Here is an 8,780-nt window from a genome sequence, read left to right on the forward strand (position 1 = left end):
CTTCATCGAGCCCATCTTTGCATGAAATGTTCCCTTGGTATCTCTAATTTTCTTGAAGAGATCTCTAGTCTTTCCCATTCTATTGTTTTCCTCTATTTCTTTGCATTGATCGCTGAGGAAGGCTTTCTTATCTCTTCTTGCTATTCTTTGGAACTCTGCATTCAGATGCTTTTATCTTTCCTTTTCTCCTTTGCTTTTCACTTCTCTTCTTTTCACAGCTATTTGTAAGGCCTCCCCAGACAGCCATTTTGCTTTTTTGCATTTCTTTTCCATGGGGATGATCTTGATCCCTGTCTCCTGTACAATGTCACGAACCTCTGTCCATAGTTCATCAGACACTGTATCCATCAGATCTAGGCCCTTAAATCTATTTCTCACTTCTACTGTATAATCATAAGGGATTTGATTTAGGTCATACCTGAATGGTCTAGTGGTTTTCCCTACTTTCTTCAATTTAAGTCTGAATTTCCAAACTTAAATGGATATAAAAAATTTACTCTGAAATCATTTTCCTTCTTTCTCAAAGAGTTTTAAAATTTTTATTTTTGTTTCTATTCATGCCTGTTGGCAGTGAATTACCTGTTTTAGTATATGTATCTGCAAAAAATAATTCATCTTTATCTCTTGAAGATTTTTCTTTTTCTGGATGTACAATTCCAGATTATGTTTGTTTTTATTCTTTTCATTGTCTTCTGGTTTACAGTGTTTCTGACTAAAATTTCATGGTACTGTTATCTTTGTTTCTTAATATATAATATGTCTTTTCTCCTTTGGTTAAAATGTTTTTAAAACTTATTTATTTTCATAATAATTTGATTATCATGTGACTTAGTGTAGTTTTCTTTTTCACCAGTCTTTGACTATTGAGATGATTGGATTTGCAGGTTTTTTTTTAAAGCCTTCATCAACAACTTTTAAATTTTTATCAGATCTTTTGTTTCATCTTAATCTCCTTTTACTTTCCTATTTCTTTGCATAGGGAAGCTAAATGAGAACACACTCCTGTTGCAGTAACTATGTACTTGTATAAGAAGGATGATTAAAAAAAATTTTTTTTTCAATTTAAAAACTGTCCTTTTTGCCTTTTTGCGCCAATTAATGGAAAAGTAAGTTGAGTAATATTATTTCTACACTTAGAGAAAATAAATCTCTCTGTATATGTACACACACATACCTTCTTCAACATGGGACATGCTACACAGTTGCTTTTATAAATGATCTCTTTGGTTTTTCTATTTTTATTATTAATTGGTTAATAGAACACTGATTCTTTATAACATTTTATGCAAATACAACATATATGTAGCTTTGGGTAAATGAATAAACTGTTATATGCTATAGTCTTATTGTTGTATTTTAAGATTTAAGAGCAGAGTGGACAGACTAGATTGAAACTCTGGCCACTCTCTTTTGAGAAGTTTTACACCATTTTAGTCATATTGAAATTATTTTTCCAGAATTTTATCTTAAGGAAGTTGATAGTTTTACTGTTTGGCTCCATCTGTATGCATCAGATTGCCACATGGTTGAATGATTGTTGATAATTAACAAAAAGGGATTTAAGCTAATAACCCTGTGCTCAGGTCCAAAAGAAGTGTAAGGACCAGAGGTCTGTTATGTGCTCTCAAATAAACTAGTTCTGTGACTGATATTGTCAGGTGTAGCACAAGGGTTACCCATTCTATCTAAATTGGTAACTGAGTTATCTCTGGGTGTTTAAAAGATCTTTTACTCCCATTAATATGTGCAGTACTTTAAAATGTCTTGTTAATCTCCTCAACATCTTATGAGATAAACAGAAAGAAATTAATATATTTATGCAAATTTAGTAACTAGGGCATTAAGAATTGAGGTACTTTTCCAAGTCTATGCAAGGCATCAGTATCAGAATAGCTTTTGGATTGCTTGGGTAAATTCATTCTGATTGTGGTATCTGATGAGTCATGTGGGTGAGTATTCAAGAGATTTTTATCCTCAGTTCTGCTATTTCTGTGGGTATCACTGTTTTGGTTATTTGAAACCAAGGATACTCTTAAGTCCTTAATTTGGACACAACTGGTAAAAATGGTCAGTTTATTCTTTTAAAAAAATGCAATGGCATTAGGACAGTCATGGGAATTAAAGTATGTTAGAAGCATCTGCTCTGCAGTCAAGAAACCCTGTCGCTCATGTTAATCTCTTCCTCAAACATTCAAAACTATGCCTTGAAGGGGAGTTATTCTGAAAAGTTGCGAACGTATTATATGGCATGCATGCTCAATCACGTCCAACTCTTTGCGACCCCATGGACTATAGACCACCAGACTCCTCTGTTCATGAAATTTTCTAGGCATGAATACTAAAGTGGGCTGCTGTTTCCTTCAGTGAATTGTATGTGTGTATATATGCATGTATGTACAATACAGACCTATGTACATATACCTTTGAGGCAGAGGAGGAGGGAGAAACTGTTTATAGGGCAGTGAGGATGGCAGTGGTTTGATGTTGAACAAATAGTTTTTATTTATTTATTTTTTAATAGTTTGTTTTTAATGTCAGGAATTTGGAAGGAAAATGATGGCAACAGTGAAGCTGGGTTTGAAATGTCTTTTCTAATGATTGATTTTGTTATGAAAGATGTTTCTCATTCATAGGTAAAATGTTACCATCTTTAGGGATTTTATAGGAAGAAGATATTCTTCCTAATCTCATATATAGGAACTAATATTTTAAGTAGTTAATTTTAGTCATATAATAAAGTCTGCAGTGGGTGTTTGTTGGCATCAATTCAGCTCCTTAATGCCTTCATCATAGATTGAGAATCCTTATATCTTTTAACTCCATTGTCCTTCTTTTCTTTTCTTTTGTCTTGAGAATTGCTGCTTGATGGTCACAAGATTGCCTCCCAAACTTATGATGGGTTCCCTTTCAGCAGGAACACAAATATGCTAAAAACCTACCAGCTGAATTCCCTGCACGTCTCATGGCCAGGACTGGATCATGGGACTGTGTCTAGCTGTGAGGGAGGGTGGGAAACTGACTCAGTTTCATCCTAATCCATCACCAGAGTCTGGGCACATTGCTACCCTAAGGAATAAAGTATGGGGTTAAATCTTAGGTAGCAATAAACAGTGTCTGTCACAGAGGGTGTATTTTTATCCTTCGTTACTATAACCTAAGTAGTACTCTTCCAGATAATAAAGTAGTCCATGTATTCACTAAAAGAGATTTACCTTGTACTCTAACATTCTTTATTCTTTAAATACCAACATGCCTCTGTGAAGTTTCTGTATTTGTTAACTGTGTCTCTTAATTTTGTAGAGGAAAACTGTTTGTCGAAGATTTGATTACAGATCCACAATAGGAAGGAAATATAACCCCCGCCTCAAAATGTGCAATTATAGATGATTAAAACTTTAACAAAAGCAAAAGATACTCCTAAATTTAAGCTGTATAGTAGTTGCACAGGAAATATTTATGTTCCCATTTGATGCTAGAATCTTTGACAGTAAGGAAATACCAAAATTTGAGTTATGTGTTACATCACTTAAATATCAAGAATTCAAGTAAACCTTTAAAAAATAAGTTTAATAAGAATATAGTAGTGCTCGCTTCGGCAGCACATATACTAAAATTGGAACGATACAGAGAAGATTAGCATGGCCCCTGCAAGGATGACACGCAAATTCGTGAAATATTCCATATTTTTAGATCTCAACGTAAGACCAGAAACTATAAAACTCCTAGAGGAGAACATAGGCAAAACACTCTCTGACATACATCACAGCAGGATCCTCTATGACCCACCTCCCAGAATATTGGATATAAAAGCAAAAATAAACAAATGGGACCTAATTAACCTTAAAAGCTTCTGCACATCAAAGGAAACTATTACCAAGGTGAAAAGACAGCCTTCAGAATGGGAGAAAATAATAGCAAATGAAGCAACTGACAAACAACTAATCTCAAAAATATACAAGCAACTCCTACAGCTCAACTCCAGAAAAATAAATGACCCAATCAAAAAATGGGCCAAAGAACTAAATAGACATTTCTCCAAAGAAGACATACAGTTGGCTAACAAACACATGAAAAGATGCTCAACATCACTCATTATCAGAGAAATGAAAATCAAAACCACTATGAGGTACCATTTCACACCAGTCAGAATGGCTGCGATCCAAAAGTCTACAAATAATAAATGCTGGAGAGGGTGTGGAGAAAAGGGAACCCTCTTACACTATTGGTGGGAATGCCGACTAGTACAGCCACTATGGAGAACAGTGTGGAGATTCCTTAAAAAACTGGAAATAGAACTGCCTTATGATCCAGCAATCCCACTGCTGGGCATACACACCAAGGAAACCAGAAGGGAAAGAGACACGTGTACCCCAATGTTCATCGCAGCACTGTTTATAATAGCCAGGACATGGAAGCAACCTAGATGTCCATCAGCAGATGAATGGATAAGAAAGCTGTGGTACATATACACAATGGAGTATTACTCAGCCATTAAAAAGAATACATTTGAATCAGTTCTAATGAGGTGGATGAAACTGGAGCCTATTATACGGAGTGAAGTAAGCCAGAAGGAAAAACACCAATACAGTATACTAACGCATATATATGGAATTTAGAAAGAGGGTAACAATAACCCTGTGTACGAGACAGCAAAAGAGACACTGATGTATGGAACAGTCTTATGGACTCTATGGGAGAGGGAGAGGGTGGGAAGATTTGGGAGAATGGCATTGAAACATGTAAAATATCATGTATGAAACGAGATGCCAGTCTAGGTTCAATGCACGATACTGGATGCTTGGGGCTAGTGCACTGGGACGACCCAGAGGGATGGTATGGGGAGGGAGGAGGGAGGAGGGTTCAGGATGGGGAACATGTATACCGGTGGTGGATTCATTTTGATATTTGGCAAAACTAATACAATTATGTAAAGTTTAAAAATAAAATTAAAAAAATAAAAGTATATAGTAAATACCTACTCTGTTTCAAGAACTGTGTTAGCACAATGGAGACAAAAGGTGCAAATTAAAATTTTCCTTTAACCTCACAATGAAATGACATAAATTTCTCAATAACATAGGGAATCAAGTATTCAAAATCTAAACAGTGAGTTGAGATTTTTGTCACCAAGATGACTCAGGAGTCTTGAAGTACAAGGGTATAAGTATAGGGCTAGGTGGTCAGTTTTAAACAAAATAAATAGTACTGATGAATACTATTCCCCAAACACTGTTTTTCCAATTTGATGATATAGGAAAAATAGAAGTGTTAGTTGCTCAAAGTAAAAGTGTTAGTTGCTCAGTCGTGTTGACATTTTTGTAACCCTGTGGACTGTAGCCCGCAAGACTCCTCTGTCCATGAGATTTCCTAGGAAAGAATACTGGTGTGGGTTGCCATTCCCTTCTCCAGGGGATCTTCCTGACCCAGGGATTTATCTGGTCTCCTGAGTTGCAGGTAGATTCTTTACTGTGTGAGCCACCAGGGAAGCCATGGTGAGAATATAGAGATAGAACAAATATTTGGTGATAGTTTTCTTTCCACTTTCAAGCCAAGCACTTTGACATTCTGAAGGCACAGTCTGTTTCCACTTTCAAGCCAAGCACTTTGACATTCTGAAGGCACAGTTTGTTTCATAAGCAAAAGAGATAGTGCTGTTATATTGAGAAGATATTCTCACATGGTACATACAGTATTCATTCTAGGGACACAGGAATAAGAAAATAATTGAAGACATTTATTTTGAAGTGATCTGGACATTCAGTTAGGAAATAGGATTACCTGGGCCCCATGATAAAGAACATGCCAAAAGGGGTTCTGATCTCCATTTTAGAGATGTGGAAACTAATCTCGGAATCAGTAACTTGCCCAAGTTTTTGCAAACTATACCCCCATAATGGCAGTACTGGCAGCCCTAAAAGGTTGGAGTATAAAATTTCTGACTCCATTTCATGTAGCTCACAATGATGCTCAGTCTCACTCACACAGAATAACACAGGGAGCTTTAAAAAATACTAAAGACTGGCCCACACCCTATACCCATTAATCCAGATCTCTGGTGCGTGGGACCCAGGCCCTGGCATTGTATAAAAAAACAAACACTTCCTCAGGTGATTGTCTTGGGTAGCCAAGGTTGAGACCAGTGATTATGCTGTAAACCTGAGAACATGATGAGCTGGGTTGTGGAATCAGGATGATCCGTAGCCGGTGGGTTCTCATATCTTATTTCCTGACCTGAAAGTAAAGGCAGACAGACTCCTTGTGTTTTGTTTGGAATAGTGTTGTCTTGTAACATCATCCTTTCTAGCCATTCTTCTTTCTTCTGCTTTCAAGTGACTCATGCTGAACAGTACACTTATTTCATGTTACAACTTGGTTCTTCACAGGTTGTCCCAATGCCCCATTTATCATTGTGGTCATGGGCACAACCCAGAAATTTAGAACAATGCAAGTCATTTAGAAATTCAAAACATGGTTTCTGGTAATGCTGCAGGAAGTATTTTAAGGTTAATTTTTATTTCCATGGTATCCTTGACTCCTTCCTGAAGTAGTTTAAAAACTGGTTATTGGCAGAGAGGAGAAATACGTGGAAGGGATTTGGGTATACACTGAGATACGTGTGATTGGTCCTGATTTAAATGTTGGAAATGAGAACTGAGTCACTGATGGCTTTTTTAATTCTGAATCTTATCTTTACTGGAATACTTATCTTAACACTACCTGGGTAAAGATTTGTTAGAGAATTCAACTCATTCTTTTTAAAGGAACTGAGATCCTAGTTTTATCACACACACACACACACATACACAGACAGAGGAATTTTCTTCCTTTTAGATAAAATGAAGGAAAGGAGACATGAATTCTGTTAGATATATTCTGACTCAAGACAAAGAGTCTAAATATGATGGTCATCTCAGACTCACGCTTTGTCCAAACCTTAGATAGACAGATTGTTTTCCGTGGTCTTCGGTTCATCACTGCTGGTCCTCACACATCTTTGAGATTTCGGATGTATATGTGCTTTAAAAAAATTGTACATCACACTTTACTCCCCTGCCTAGAACAGTCTGTGAAAATGACTTATTTGAATCACAAACTTACCGTTCACCAGGCAGGGGACTTTGAACGAGTTGCTTAACTCCTCTAAGAATGAGTTCAGTCATCTCTAAAATGAAGATAACTCTATGGCTGTAGGAATTAAAGTGAGATAATGTATGTAAAGCATCTAGTACAAATTCTGGAACATGGTAATTATTCAATAAAAGTAATCTGTCTTGTCTTTTCCTTCCCTTTCCCTCTATCAAAATATATTCTCAGGAAGAAACTGAGGTCAGTTGTTTATACATAAGTGAGAACTTGTCCATTTTTTCATTTTTTAGGATACTCTAAAGAAGTAGATGTCTACTGACAGTGGTGGTGGTAGTAATACAGTTACGCTTACTGTATCCTTTACTATGAAAGTTATTGATTAGCTGGCTTATCCTCTTTACAGAAACTTAATACCGAAGAAGTCATTCCATGCAGACAGCTTTCTACTCTGCGTGCAGAAGAAGACCTATGCCAAGTCACATTCAGGGATATGCTTGTGCAGGTAGCACTGAATGGCTATCTCAGAATGACCTGTCCTCAGAGCTGTATCCCAGCTGACTCAGGATAAGAGTAATCGTGAAAGTGAGGAACTAAAGAGGGCAGGTGTGGGAAAGCAATTAGGCTGGACTTCTGTGAAAATTCTTACAAAGAAGTCACAGTAATTAGCAGAATGGAAAATATGATCTTCAGCCACTTGGAGCCCCACTGGACATACATACCTGGGCTTCCCAGGTGGCGCTAGTAATTAAGAACCTGCCTGCCAATGCAGGAGACATAAGAGATGTGGGTTCAGTCACTGGGTCGAGAAGATCCCCTGGAAGAGGGCATGGCAACTCACTCCAGGATTCTTGCTTGGAGAATCCCATGGACAGAGGAGCCTGGCGGGCTACAGTCCAGGGGGTCACAAAGAGTCAGACACAACTGAGGCCACTTAGCATGCACACAAACAGGCGCACAACAGCCCAGCCCACTTCAGGCTGGAGGGTGTGAGAAACTCTGTAAGGGAGGCTTGAACTGCCTTTCAAATATTTCTCAGACACTCCTTGCTGGGATACTTGTCAGAAGTGCCCTAAGTCTGTTTTTCTAGAGACATGAAACCCTTATTCAAGGACTTGTGGAGAGAAGGCAGACATGGCTTCAGACTCTGTTCTCAATTTTTACTGGAGGGCATACCTCATTTACAAAAGGAGAGTTAGATTATGTGATCCTGTAAAACTTGGCATAGAGAAACTGAAAGCAAATATTTACCCTACAAGGACTGGTTAGCCATGTTAAGGTATTGAGACTTACCTTGTATGATTTTAAGGAAGTTTATTGAGTTATTAATGCAATGATGTTATCTCTGATTAATAAATGTTAGGAAACTGCTGTCAGATTTCTGGTAAATATTTAACAATACTTGTGAATCAGACAGCAGAAATGGAGTAAAATCCACCCACCCCATCCCCCCTCCCTTAAAAAAAAAGCCACATTTTTCTTTTGGCTCATACCACAGTAAAATACTTTGTCCTATGCAATTGGCCTCTCTGTCACTGTGCATCTTTTAAGTTTCTGGGTCAGCACTGTGGGGAAATTGACACAGTTTCCAAAGGACCCTCAGATAAGTTTGCTCCATTTTGTTGATTCGTATGAAGAAACACAATACCTAATTTTTATTGAGAATATCCTAAAATGCCTTAATCCTGACTTTGACC

The 8,780-nt window shown here is 37.3% G+C and overlaps 1 non-coding gene across 1 annotated transcript; it reads left to right on the forward strand.

Annotated features, from left to right (window-relative positions):
• The first annotated feature begins 3,583 nt into the window (after positions 1-3,583).
• LOC138987698 (U6 spliceosomal RNA) lies at positions 3,584-3,688 on the forward strand. The gene has a single exon (XR_011464078.1). It is a non-coding gene; the product is annotated as a U6 spliceosomal RNA (small nuclear RNA).
• Positions 3,689-8,780: the final 5,092 nt, after the last annotated feature.

Source organism: Bos mutus, chromosome 4, assembly GCF_027580195.1.
Source record: "Bos mutus isolate GX-2022 chromosome 4, NWIPB_WYAK_1.1, whole genome shotgun sequence".
NCBI lineage: Eukaryota > Metazoa > Chordata > Mammalia > Artiodactyla > Bovidae > Bos > Bos mutus.